This window comes from Triplophysa rosa, linkage group LG23 (assembly GCF_024868665.1).
Source record: "Triplophysa rosa linkage group LG23, Trosa_1v2, whole genome shotgun sequence".
Taxonomy (NCBI): Eukaryota; Metazoa; Chordata; class Actinopteri; order Cypriniformes; family Nemacheilidae; genus Triplophysa; species Triplophysa rosa.
The window spans coordinates 12,774,234-12,789,251 of NC_079912.1; the positions used below are offsets into that span (position 1 = coordinate 12,774,234).

At 38.2% G+C, this 15,018-nt stretch overlaps 1 protein-coding gene across 1 annotated transcript in view; it reads right to left on the minus strand.

The window, feature by feature from the left end:
• Nucleotides 1-15,018, minus strand: part of cntnap2a (contactin associated protein 2a) — a 279,945-nt gene that overhangs the window by 203,561 nt on the left and 61,366 nt on the right. The gene's annotated exons all lie outside the window — the stretch shown is intronic.

Below are 15,018 nucleotides of genomic sequence, written 5' to 3' on the forward strand. Positions count from 1 at the left end.
AATATCCCAGTAAGCTTAAAACATTGCGTAAGAGATGAATATCTATGGTAAGACCAAGATCTAAAATTTTCCTTAAGCACCAGGTGCATTATTTGTCTCAATGTCTGCAAAAGGTAAACCAAGGACAGGAAGTGACCTCAGCTTGATTAAAGCTCATGTCGTCCACATAAGTGCCATGACTCAATGTGTCAGAGCTAGGCCACAGCTTCAAAATCGACAAACATTTCTTGTCAGCCTAGTTAGCATTCAAGAAGAGAGCCGGACTAAAACCTTTATTGAGCACTGTGTTAAATTGCTCCAGGGACTAAAATTGCGATTTAAAAATAAGCGCAAATCATGCAATTTATGAAAGTGTTTGAATTTTACATGAATACTGTTAAATGGTATTTCTTTTCTGAAGGCATAATTGAAGACCTATTTAGGCTTGTCAGTTTGGTCCACAAGGACCCTAAAGTGTCATTCTGCAAATAATCAAGTTCATCCTGACAAGCGCTCACAGCTACAAAAAAAAAGAAAAGATTCCAGTTACATCTTTCACATCTATAAGCTCTCTCTAAAGCACTTGTGGATGCAACAGACAAAACTTCTATGCTATGCTTCATAGAGCTGGGCGACACAACTTAAATTTGATATCTCAATATCTTTCCAAGATGATACTCAATATATATATCAAAATGTTTACTTTTTAATATTATAAAACATAATAGTATATTATCTCCTATAATATATATATGTATTACACAGCTCGTTGGAATGCTTGATCCTGATTGGCCAGTCGCGACATTCGCAGGTTTGTTATTCCCAGATAGCAACCTCTCAAAACTAATAACACATGGTAACCCAGATACAGCAAATCATTTTGACAGTTTTTTTTGACAATTTAAATATAAATGTCTTTTAATAACATACAGTATATGACATTATATTTACAAATGATTAAACCAAATTGTCTGTTCGTGACTTTAAACTTCGTTTCTTACCTTAAAACTGAAATTAAACGGCTTTTCCTCGTGGAAGGTAGGCATTCGGTAAAAATGAACTAAGAAATATTTGAATTTCACATTTCATGTCCAGTTTTTGCTCATGTGGCAAGTAGCCGTGTAATAAGTGGGATAATGTAAAAGCAGCCAGCTGTTTTCGCAAAATAAGCCCCTTCATTGTGATACAGGACCCGACACGAAGCGGAGGGTCCTGATCACACTGTCGGGGCTTATTTCTGCGATAATAACCGACTGCCTGTACATTATCCCTTACATAATTATGTAGCCACAACTTTCGCATTGGAAAGGTTACGCGTGACGTAGATTTCAAAAGATTAAAATATCCCTGATTTGCACACGAACTGACTGTTTTAAACAATAGTCTTGTACAAAGACATACAGCTAAAGTGTCATTCAACATCCAAGAACTTTTGAAAGGTCTTCTATCTCTACACTCATAAACACTGGGTCGGAACTTCCGCTTACGTCACACGTGACCTTTCCAACGTGATTAGAGTACTTAAACTTGTGGACGAGCTACATGGAGGCACTCTGAGACAGAGCAAGCCATATATTTATGTTTAAAAAGTATATCATTTTTTGTTTTCTTGGAAAATATTGTTCCGCTATTCATTGGCTGGTGTTGTTTACAGCCTTAACCACCAATTTATAAACTTCTCTGGATGGCATAAAAAGCACTCCTGGCTCTCAAACAGCCACCTCCCCCATGATGATGTATGTAATTTGCTCATTTGCTAATGATTACAGCCTGCTGTCAGCTCGCATTGTTTTCAGAGTGTCATGGCTAATGAGTTTGCATCTGTGATGAGAGCAGGATGCTGGTGGAGCTTGGAAGAGTCACGGCGCCTTAACCTCCCCCAGACCCTTTAATGTGCCAGTTGGAAAAGGTCACCAGCCCAGCAGAAGAGAGCATGCTAGCAAACCTGCCAAACAGGCATGAGAGCGTGCGTGTGTATTTCTGAGCCAAGTTGGCTGGGCAGAGGGTGCTGGCCGCCTGTACATGTTGTCATCCCCAGCGATAACAATCCAACTATGGCTTCCAAATTTCCAAGTGCAAATTCATCTCATTATTTGACATGCACATCCACTACCGCTCCGATGAGCAGGGTGCCACTCAACCAAAAACTTCTTCTCAATTTAACAATCCCCCTCTGTCCCCTTCCGAGGCTGACCCTGGCTCTAAGCTTTTGTACTGACGTTTGTACATACATTTGTACTGATCAATCAACCATGTGCCATCGTGGCCATCTTTGTGCTGAGTGATATCAGAGAAGCTTGTGACAACAAGGGTTAATTTTTTTTACTTTTTTTTAAATTGACTCGTTTGTGGATTGCTTGAAAGAACGGTCTCAAAAAATGAGATTTGAAACAACAGCCAAAAAATATGAATTTAAAGACGCCAACTTTCCATAACGCTTTCATAACCCTGCAGGTGGCCAAATCAGTGTGAACCTGAAAACACTACTGCTGTTCTTTCTATATGATCAACCTAGTTCTGATATGGAAACCAAACGCATCATAAAAATGCTTTATTCCGCTTCGATATGACCTTACGAGACTAGAGCAATGTTTGCAACTTTTCACGTCTCAGCATTAACGTTCTGTTTGGTGACAGTCTCTGGGACCCTCAGGGGATGCATATGTTACACACAGCAGTGCATCTGTTTTGCTGATGCTACACGTTGATGTCTGCTCGGTTTTCTTTTCGTCCTGCTGAAAAACAACACATGCAAAAAAATGGAATAATATGAAAATTGATTTGCCTCATTTGTGAGCGGAGCAGAGCATTATATCAAAGGAGTGTTTTTACTGAGAATCTCCGATCGCACATGGGGACAGCACAGTCTTAGTTTTAACTGCTAAATGAATCGACTTCAGAACGTAAAGGAAACGTTTACCCAAACATGAACATTCTGTCATTATTTAAACACCGCCATGTAGCTTCGAACCGTATGCTGTCATTTCCAAAAAACACACACACAAAAAAGAGCGTCAACTAAAAAAGACCAAAAAAAGTTGGTGCTCAACCACAGGTGCCATATTTGAGCAACTATTTAGAAATATTTAGACAATAATAAGTCATTAGTGCTATAGATCACTTCGGGATGAAGTAAACAATGCTGGTCCTGAAGAACTTCCTGTTTCAGTTTGTTAACACTACACAAATGTTTGAACAAAATACAACCAACAGAACATATACTGTATAAATATGTTAAACTGATATTTAAGATTCAATTATATGTTAGATTTAAAAATAAAATTAATCAAATTTGAACCGGACGTGCCTCTGGACCAGCGTTTCGATTTTGCAAAGTGGTCTATATGAACTACTTTTAAAGTCCTTTTAGTCCATTTAGAAGCTTGAGCTATCTCTCCACACAGAAAATCAGCATTAAAATATATCATTTAATTTAATGTAATGTATTTATTGTTAAGGAATTAATAAATAGATGGGTTAAATATAAATAAATGGACAGATATTTCATTTGTTCCCCCTTGTGAGAAGGCAAAAGTTTAAAAGCATGACAAGAAACTCTACTGTAAAGAAATGTAGGTGTATTACAGCACATATGGACACCAATCAAAGCAATGTGACACCACTTGTCGGCAGCAATACGCATTAACAAGCTGTTAAATCATGCTTTAGGTTTTAAAAGAGAACCCTGAACTCTTGCAATATCCCTGTCAAGCATATCAGAGCGGAGGATTACAGAGCTTTGAATGCTGTGGCCTTGGGTTTATCCACTGTGAGAATGATAAGAATGCTGAGCTGGTTATGGACCTTAGCTTTAGAGAAACAAATAGCATTGCTCATTAAACTCGCCTTTGCTGCCGTGCATGTCGATTGACAAGACCACGGTTCTAGGGAGAAACTCAGAGACCTTTTTCAAACCCATGATAACTGCATCCTGTAGTATTTACATATATATATATATATATATACAGGTATATGCATTTTGGCAGTGCTCTACCAGGTGAGATACAGGAACATGTTGATATGGCAAATTAAAAATAAAGCAAAAGAATGAGCGAGAGAGAGAGAGATCAAGAAGCAATGTGAGAGAGCTTAATTAAAACATGTTATGTAAAAACCCTACGGCTAAAACATGACGGATTCATTTCGCCCTCAAGATAACACAGAAAAACACTAGAACAAAGAGACAAACACTCTCGGCGCAAACGGGCGCTCATACATAACAAAGGCGGACTGCAGGGCTGATATATCACAATTATTTCAGGAGCTGTATGCGACAATATTTGCACACTTAATAAGGCAGTAAATAGGGGCTTACCTGTTCATTTAGAAGATAGACACAGCAGGAAAGCAGAAATGGAAAAAGAAAGAAAAGAGTATTAATATACTATAAAAAGTGCATTTAGTAAATTTGTTTTACCGCTCGAAGAGAAACTGACATTGAATTTTCTATGTATACATTTATACTGTGTAACTGTAAACATTATGATCTATATCATAAACACTGTTGACTGTTATATTGTGCCTGTAATAGTGTATGTACATTGTTTGTTGTAATATTGTTTGTTCCACTTGTTTTGTTTCACCTTGAGCACTATGCAAGCATTATAGTATGTAAAGTAAATGAATATTTATTATATAGTCTAATTATTATTACCACTTCATCAATTGCATTAAACAGCTGGACATGTGGGGACACATTTAAATTCTAATAAATCAGCTTTTCTACATTTACTTTTATGCATTTGGCAAACTCTTGTATCCAAAATCAATTTTCTGGAAACGGAACCCATGACTATAGCTTGTTAACCCTAGGATCTACCAAATAAGCTACAGAAACACTTTATCAGTTCCAGCATGCAGACTTTACCTCTGTGCAGTAAGTGTACATCATGCTTTATTCTTCCTAGAATTATTATTTATTTCTTTACGTAAAAAGCAAAAATAGCCTTTACAACGCTGAAATTACAATATCATTTTATATATAAAAGAGCACCAGCAAAAACAAGAAATGCATCCACGAAGACATTTCACCCAACAGGTGCATTCTTGATATCTACCTGCATTAAAAAAGCTTAATAATGACTCTTCTGGAAGCAGGAACTGTGACATTCAGATGGAGGCGATAAGATTAAAAGAGCAGACCTCAAAGAGGTTGAATCTGTCAAACAGATGCATGAAAGCAAGTTTGTGTCCCGTTAATCTTTCAATAGAACCACATGCTTCCTACAGCCCACAAAGCATTCTTCATCACAGAGAGCTGAAGATATAAAACTCCTGGACAGTCTTATGAAAGAAAAGAAAAGCACTAGCTTGTGTCATGACAAAACACTTGATTCCACTCCTGATGTGATACTAATCAAATACAGATTCTATATTGATTTACTTGATATCTGTCGCTATTAACATTAACACCTGTCAGCCTGCCCTTATGGCTTTTGCATGAGAAGGATTTTCTGATGGATGGGCATGCAGAAAGCAGCAGAAGTTGGGTAACTGCCGAGAAAAAGTTACTTGCTGGAACACAGCATATTTCCAGTAGGAGTGGACGGTCACAGAATTTAGAGAGGGCACAATTCAGTAAATCTCGTATTGATACGGAATACACAAGCGCATCTGAGAGGAACTTGCCGACATCTGCAAGATGGGAGGCGAGCTACAAATAATGTTTAACAACAATACTGACACAGCCACAGAAAAAAGCACAGATTAAAAGATGAGTCTTGGGATTTCATGCATTGATTCTGAATCGTCCAAATGAAGACAGCAATTCATCAGGAAGTCGATCTTTTCACCCAATCCTACGTTAAGAACTTCTTTTTTAAATTCTTCTTCATTATCAAAAGATAACAATGAGTGTTTTAATACATAATAAGCTGAAAGTCAATGGCTTCTTCAAAAGTCTGACTTTAAACAAGGCATGTCCTAGTATCAGAAAAAGCGAAGGAGGCTAAATAATGCGTTCATGAACATTCTTCTCATTAATGCCTGTTCTGCTTCATTAAGCTCTGGGCTGCTGCCAATGAGATCGTCCATCATGCAAACACACACGCACACACACATTTCTAAAGACACTCCACACACACACACACACACGTCACAGTGGATTCACATAATTCCACACATCATTTGCAATTGACGTATTACTTTATTTTAAGGACCGAATTACATATCAATCTTTCCATCGCTCCATCCATCCTCCGCTTTTAAATGTATTTCTATAGCGCACGTACGTCGGACGATCACTTAGAGAACTTTTCAGTTGGAGGGCTTAATTACTTCTCATGTTCTCACAGCCATCTGGCAGGTCCTCTGGCACCTTCTCTCATCTGGTGAGAACTGATTGATACCCAGCGTGATGAAGATCCCCTCTTGCCATCTTTCTGCTTTAAAACATGCAAACCTCAGAGGAACCGCGCAAACCGAAAACATCCGTTGCTTATTAGTTTTCAACACTTCGCTGTACCCTGTTTCGCACGGTGATGTTAAAACTTTGGATTAATGTCATGGCCTAACAAGGCGATAAAAGCTTTTTGAATTTTTGTTCAAAGCAGCAGCTACCGTGACTTACTACAGCAAGGACTCACTAGAACTCCCACTCCTCATGTATATTAAAGCTAATCCATAACTTTTGCTTTTCTATCGCCATATGTCTGTTTAAAACAAAAACGCAAGTTAGTGAAGAATTATTTTCTTTACGAATTAAGTCAAACCGACATTACACCTGAAATCCAAATCAATATTTAAAGGCAAGGAGAGTTTTGACAGTTTTATGTACATGCCTATTAACCATTTTTTGATAGTTTTTAACCCAAAAAGTTACTGATTGTACCTTTAAACTAGAACACTGATCGTGTCTTCCAAGAAATATCAAACATTATATTGCTAATCCTTGAAAACACAATGAATCCGTTTTACACTCTTCAGCCTGTTTACTGCATTACAAATGTATGAGAGAACTCAACAGCCTGTTCTCATTGCCTGTGATTCTAAGTTCCTTTCAGAGTGGACGGATTGCTTGCCGCTGAAAACATGTCGTGCATAAATAAGAAACGATAAGTGAGTTGAGTCGTGGCAGTAAGGTCTAACTCAAGAGGTCTGCGCTAAAAGAAATTAGTTACGATTCAGTTGTAGTGAGTTGACAAAGGTCACTGTGTAGTTTAAGGCCTTTTCTTCAAAGATTTGTGGGTGAAATAAAAACGAAAAGGAGTTTAGTTTTTGCGTCATACAGCTATCGAGGGACAGAACATTGGTGCATTTGCGAGACGTCCATTAGTGTCAGTAGACACAATTCGGTTTCCTGAGGGATTCTGTAAGCAGTTGTCTAATCAGGGTTTTTATCTAGTCGACAGCCAAACCCAGTGCCACCTCGGCCTGCTGCATGCCCATGGGTTGCTGTTTTTTGGTATTTTGGAGCTGATGCAGAGAACAAGCGAATATGTGTGGTGTGGAAGAGAGACGGAGACCGCAAACCTCCTCTGAGAGTTGGAGCTGTGTCAGCAGCCTGTGCATCAGAGTGAAGACTGATCAGACGTTTCAAACCACACCAAAGGTCAATAAGATCAGCTGTCACTGTCAAAAACTGCCCACTTTCACCACCACAGCTGCTGTAGGACCATCTCTGACCTAAAGCAGACCAATATCTAGAATACACATGGCCAAAATAACCATTAAATTCAAGGTCATGACATTCCAGTCAAAACAAATGTTAAAGTCACAATGAAATTAAAAAGTAGAATTTCGATTTCTTCATTAAAGATTGCAGCGTTTATTGTAAATAGTCTATCAATTGTGAGTTTTTTTTTAATTCATGTGCCCTTATAATCTTCAGTTGAAATCTGAAAATGCATTTCCGTCCTCTAGTGATCTATCTCAGATGACGTAAGTTAGGCTGAGGCGGAGCATCCGTTAACTCCTCCCCTTCAACCGTGCTGTCAGTTTTATTTCAAAATGCAATGGCTGTTTTCAATCAAATGCAAGCCACACCTACTATTTTTCTCATTTGATATTCTGCTTTGCTCGGAAATGCGTCACAATACAAATGTAAAAACGATCGTTTTCTTTCCGTATCAGCAGCCAATGAGATTGCTGCTCTACGTTTAATTCTTTTGATTGTTGTATCAGTGCGTTTCAGAAAGCCTCCTCCTTCCCCAGCTACACAGGTATAGATCTGCTACAAGGTGATCACGTAAGCTATGCGTGGTTTATTCATGTAGGCTACGTTATATGTGCAGCATTCCTTATATGCACGCAGCAGTATGTTGTGGATGTATTGGCAGTAGCATTTATATGTCATGTACAATACCATGCTAAACCCTCAGAGAGTTGTCATGACAGAACTATTTTATGAGGTGGCCAATTCGTATCAATTTGCACAAAGTGAATTATACAAAAACATGCAGTTATACGAAAAAAGTCTTACTGAAGAGGAAAACCTTTCCAAAACAGTGAAATGAAAATGAAGATTTAAGCTAAATGAGATTTTAAAAGAAAGAACATACAGATAGTCTCATACTTTTGAACATGAAGTGTAAGCTAAACTGCACACCAAAGGTGAGCTAAGCATCTTTACTTGTTAGAGCGGCCCTAACACACACGGTTTCTGCCAATCTCATATTAATCTTGAGTACCTATAGAGTAGTATTGCATACTTCGTATCTTCGAAGAGTATTTAGTTTGTTCACATTTATAAACGATAGATACAGCTGTACGATTATTTCCGAAAGCATACGGCGCATGCGGGGGGAGGGGTAGGCTGAACTAAAGCACGTGCGCACCCATTGCCAACAAAACACAGACATCAGTTTCACTCACCGCATGCAGTTCATGTCCGGCATCTTTTAGTGCTGGGACGGTTCCATATATCAGTTTCAAACGATCTCCAAATCCAGCGTTAATATAACATTCATCACCCAAATGCATTGAACAAACAAACACCTGAACTTCGCAAACGTATGCTCTCTCTCTCTCTCTCTCCTGCACACAAGTGAAAGTGACGTCTGCGCATGCTCCTTCTCCTGCACTCCTTGCTGCCGCGTGGGCGTGCTGCGTGCTTTTCCGGGAGAATTGTCCAATAAGGGACTAAGAAAAACTGTTACAAAACAGTTTTATATGTTCAAAAAAAACTTTCCGAAACCTGTACGATCGCTGGGGGAGTGTATCGAGCACAGAAATACTACGTAATACGCCAACTCGTTTTTTGACAAGTTGACCATGTTAAGCATGAGAAGACTGCACGTTTAACACTGTAAAGAAGTCAGAATGCATGACACACCGTTGCAGCACCCCTTTAAAGTGCTGGAAACCAGCCAGACCCTTTAAAGGCTTTCTCTGTCCAAACAATCTCTTGACCTTCATGAACAGAAGATCTCCTGTTAAACATCTACACCAGAGAAATGTCACCTATTCGGCAGAAGACTGCTGGCTGTCTTTATAAAAGGTGACACAAAAACATAAAAGAAGTATCGATAGCATTAACAAACATCTCTCTTTAAAAAATAAGATGCGACTTGCTCAAAGGAAATCGTTAGGACATCACCTATTCTAGCATTAAAGTTGTCAAATCCAGAACACTCCGGTTTAAACTAAGCTCTGACTCTTCCTTTTGCAGTGGGGGTCACATAATAATCCTCCGCAGGCCTCCAGTGTGGATGCTATCATTGTATTCTACAGAGAAAAGCCAGCATGACCGCAATGAAGTTCTCATGCGCGGGTACCCACGAACAGCTATGTTCTTCCCCATGAGGCTCTGAGCCTCTCTTTATCTTATCAAATCTTTAATATGGATCGAGCAACTCCCCGGAGATGGACTACATTAACTATTTCACTCGCACATTCTGCCTGACATTTACACAGCTGGATTTCAGATGGCAGATTCAGTCTCAACAAACTGGGGGAAATAAAGCAGAAAAGAAAAGAGAAAGAAAAGAGAGTATAAGAGAGAGAGGAAACAGAGATATCAAAGAAAAGCATCCCCTAGGGGTGATGATAAATGTGCAGGGCACACAATTCTTATAATATTAATAACTTTATATTTCATCATTTTTAAAAATAAATTTTGTATTAACTGTCTACCATTGTTTACCAAACAGGTAATCCCGCCCACACTCTCACACTATTGGTTGAGTAGGGTTGTGATAGGACCATAGAGCCACAGTGTTTCAGGAAAATCAACAAAAAAATAGCAAACAATATGAAAATTACACATTTCAACTTTAATTAATTTCTTAGAATAAACTAAAGCAAATCTAATTACATACTGCTTGCTACAGCTAACGTGCAAGTTCATATGTATCCAGTGTAATGCGAAAAAAAGTTATTTATTTCCAATGACCGACTGCTCTGCACAAATGCATTTCAAAGAAGTAATGTGAAAACACTTAATTATCACATGCACTGTAACAAACATCGGGTGACATTGGCATTTCAGGCTAATGGTGAAAACATTGTCCCACAGTAGCCTCATTAATAAGCAGACAGAGATGTTAAACCGGCTGTGCATCCCTATCCTAATTAATGTTACCATTCCGGCCAATTACGTGAAAATGAATCTTCCATAAGCGCTCATACCCCAAAGAAAGATGTTTCAAACCAAAGAAGCACAACTACGCTCCCATTACATGAGATACAAGCATTCAGTGTTTAGATGAATCATTTAGTGCAGCATATGTTTACAGAATATCAGGCTGACGGATATTAATTAGCAACTGGGAAACACATGCATCTATTGGGCTGTAAAGATGCCTCTGCGTGATGAACATTTGAACAACAACACAAACGTCTAGGTAAAATGGGATTTCATAGGTATAATCCGTTTAACCTTGGGGTCTGAGCAAATTAAAATGATTCCGTTGGCCCATTGCGAGACTGGCTTATTCCCTCTAGAGCCACCACTGACTGTTTTTGTCTAGATCTCATTCATATCTGCTTATTGTCTGAAGGCTTCAAAACCTATCACCATATCCCAACCCAATTAAGCTTTAAACACAAGCTATTTCAAAGTAATAATAAACATTTTCAACTCAATTGACATTTGTAGACTCTCTTAAGTTCATAGACCACATCTTAATAAAAATAAAAGGAGAATAAAGAACAACGTTTAACAATGATGAAAAGGGCATTTTAAGAAATATTCCACATGCATTAGTTTCTAAATTAAAAACGCTTTTTTCAGCCAACCGACTAAACTTTCAGTGATCAAGGGGGAATCGTGTTTGCTAGAGACTCACTGAACAAAATACAATGCATTATTCATGAAAATTACTCGCAGCTTTAGACTCAGTTCACTGCCTTTACAACAATACAAATTATACAGGGCCGGCTAACTACACACTGTTTGGTTTATCTTATTTTCAGACTATCTATACAAATCCAATCAGGATTTTGGACAAATGAGAATCGTGCACAATGGCACGCGGGTACGAAGCTTTCTACAACGCATGTGTAGTTTTTTTATTCGATTTTCCCCCACCAAATCCTCTAATTCAATTAAATAAATGTCAATATGTATTAAATCTAGGTCATATTTATCTGTAAGCATAGTTTTATATCACACATAAGAAAGGATTTTGAATATTGTCTAAGTACAGGATATCTCTGTGCGTTATCGGTGTTTTTTCACACGCAATGCTCTTCTTATAAACTTGCCAATTCCCATTTGCACAGCGAGCAGCGGGGAGGCCTTTACCTGCAAAGAAATCTTCCCCCTCGCCGCCTCCGACACCAGCCCGATACTAACTGTATTAGCATTACAGGAATATAATATTCTGGCGGTCGGGTGTTTCAGAGCAGATTACTAAATGAGTTTATTTGTGTGAGCGGTGGGGACCACCGGGAACAACCGCTGCGTGCACTTTCCACACAAGCTGATAAATGTCTTCCCCGCTGCGTTCGCAACCGTGATGTTTGCAGCATAATGCTACCAATTTTCCACACGCGTGAGGGCAGGGGTTGATGGTAATCACAGACTCACCAGAAGACCGCGGAGCGGGTTCTGGTCAGGCCGTGTGTAACTGTGACAAGCATTAATCAGCATGGCTTTGGGAGATGTCACATTACCAGACTTGGAGCACTGCGAGCTCTCTCACAGTCTCTGTGTCCTGTGGTCGCTTCCATGTTGAGCAACAAGTGAAAAAACAATCCGACCAGATTAGCGGTGCGCAAAAACAAAATAGGAGAGATACTTATTATCCATTTGACCTTTGACACTCCTTTGACATTTCAAGTATGCCCTTGCTCACCTTTGTCAAGCCGCCTGTCAAGCTGTGCATTAAATAAAGGTGAATGGATTGGTGGGTTGGAATGAAGTAAAGATGATAACCTTGGTCACAGATTCGAGGTGGCAACCAGTCAGGTGTGACAACGCGCTGGTCTGGTTTTTATCCTGGCAAGATGGAAATGTCACGCCCGGCTTAATATGCCAGCTGATACTTGTTGCCGCAAGCAGAAAGCCTGATTCAGATGAATTCAAAGAGTTGAAACATTTTGAGCTGGACACAACAACAGATGAGCCACCAAGGGCAGTCATTTGCTAATTTAATCTCTATAAGGAATAGCTCACCAAAAATAAACATTCTAGACTTGCTTTTTTGAAGAACACACAAGGAAAAAAACTAAAAGCTATTGGGTGACTTCAAAGGACTCTTAAAGGGATAGTTCACCCAAAATGAGAATGTGTTTATCATTGACTTACATTCATGTCATTCCAAACCTGTATGACTTTCTTTGTTCTGTGGAACACAAAAGAAGATATTTTGAAGAATGCTGTTAACCAAACAACATCGGCCCCCATTGACTTCCATTGTATGGACACAATACCTCTTCTCTCTTCTTTCTCTAAACATCTTATGTTGTGCTCCACATTAGAAAGGGTGAATAAATGATTATAAATGATCGTTTTTATTTTTAGGTGAACTATCCCTTTAATATAACACCTATTTTTTGTGGTCTACTTTTATAGTGCTTTAATGGTTTTAATGGGTTTTCTTACTGAAAGCTTGACATTTGAACTGTTACTTTATAGGAAGAAACCGCAAAAAAAAATGACAGACAAAAATAACACCGTATGGGTTTGGAAAACATGGGGGTGAGTAAATATTTCCCTGGCAATATGATGAGGTGCTGAAAATGACAAATGTGATGCAGTGCAAGGCTACAAATGTGATGCAATGTCTTTGTTAACACCCCAAGCTTTGGGGGCGTGAGATGTAGACATATGCAATCCAGAACCTAATCTCAACCTCATATAATACATCTTCAAAAAGAACATGTCACATAATGACTTTGTCTTTCCTCAAACACATTCCTCTCTAAAGTAAATCTGTTTCATTGTGAACAATTGAAATGTGCTAGTTAAGCCAAGGTGTGCATCACAATTGTGCATCGCAGCCGAGTCTTAAAACAGAAAGCAGTTACCCTTAACTGAAGGTGTTATGAACAGAACAAAACAAATGATTCTCTTAAAGGACTCCAGGGAGTAATAGCAGCACCATATCCAAACAATGAGATCAAAGACGGGCTCTTTAAAACCCGCTCAAATGAGGTTTATTTTTTAAATTCCATTAAATGTAGAAGGCAAAAGCAGGCGGCTTCATTATCTCCCGCATCGCTTACAGAGAAAACAAGAGATTAATTAGAGCTGTATGTTGTCTCGCTGTGAGAGGACTTGCAGGATGGCACGACCGCTCTTCTTGGGATAGAATAACGCCAATGAAACAATCTACACTGACAAACTAATTACACTTTACATTATATAAAGTTCTCACATCTCTCACACATGGGACAACTCATTCCCTTCACTTACTGTGCTATTATTAGAAAGTCAGGATTAGTACTGTAGTGCATAGCCTTGAGGAGCCTTTTGAAGCCAAGCATACAACTTTGTAATTAGAGCACAAAGTTTTGATCCTATAGTCTGCTGTCTTAATTTACAATAGATCTTGCATCTAAGACTTATAGAACTCACTTTGATCCCTTTAACTCGTAAATGAACTAGATTATAAAGAAATATTTTATGAAATACTTGCAACAAGTTGTACAAGACTTTGATCTGAACCCCACCGAACTAAAAGTCATGTATCATGCATAGCTACATTGTATAAAAATGAAACTAACTTTTTGGCTCATTTAGCATCTAAATTTGAATCCTTTACGAATTTTAATTAAATACCGCATTTGAATTAAAGGATTCAAAACTGAAAATAAAATCAAAATGAACTGTAATGCTAAGTAAAAAGAATCAATGTAAAAAGTTGTATCAAGAGTTTACTCGAAAAATTGATGATGGTGATGATGATGATGAAGCAGCATTGTTTTAAAATGTATGAAAAATTTTAAGTTTATAAAAAAGTTTGGAGGTTTTATAAGCCTTAAAGACAGATAGATCAGATAGATCATATAGGCGGTGTCAGCGGCAACATGAACGTTATGTGGCCCAAACTTACCAGTAGATCCCCGCAAATAATCAATAACTGTTAAGTAGTTTTAATTTAATTTAATTTAATTAATATAAATTGATATTATCAATTAAATATAAAATACATTTTTATATCATTACCAGACAAATACTGGAAGTTAAGTTCAGGCCAAGCGCGTGCATTCGATGAAACCGTCTATATATATCTACAGTATATAAAATGTCACAGAGATATCTGCATTTTGTAAAAACTATAATTATTTTTCATAAATTAACATTCATTTTATGTGACAAGGTGGAAGAAAATTTCATTTCCTCGACTTTCATTACACGATGAACTTTAATTTTGTAAATTACATTTATTCAAATGACATCAATTCAAAATCACACACAGCAATTAAGATTAACTTTTTTTTTTTTAAACACAATGGCAACAGAACTATATGGTCCTTTTTTATTCCAACAAGATAAAGCCAAAGTGAGGCCCAAAAAGAAATGGTATAGAAGAACTTGACTGTCCTGCACAAAGCCCAGGTATGAACCTGACAGAACACTTAAGATAAATTGGAATGTCGACAGCAAGTCAGAGTGCATCGCTCAACATCAGTGTCTGACCTCACTGATGATCT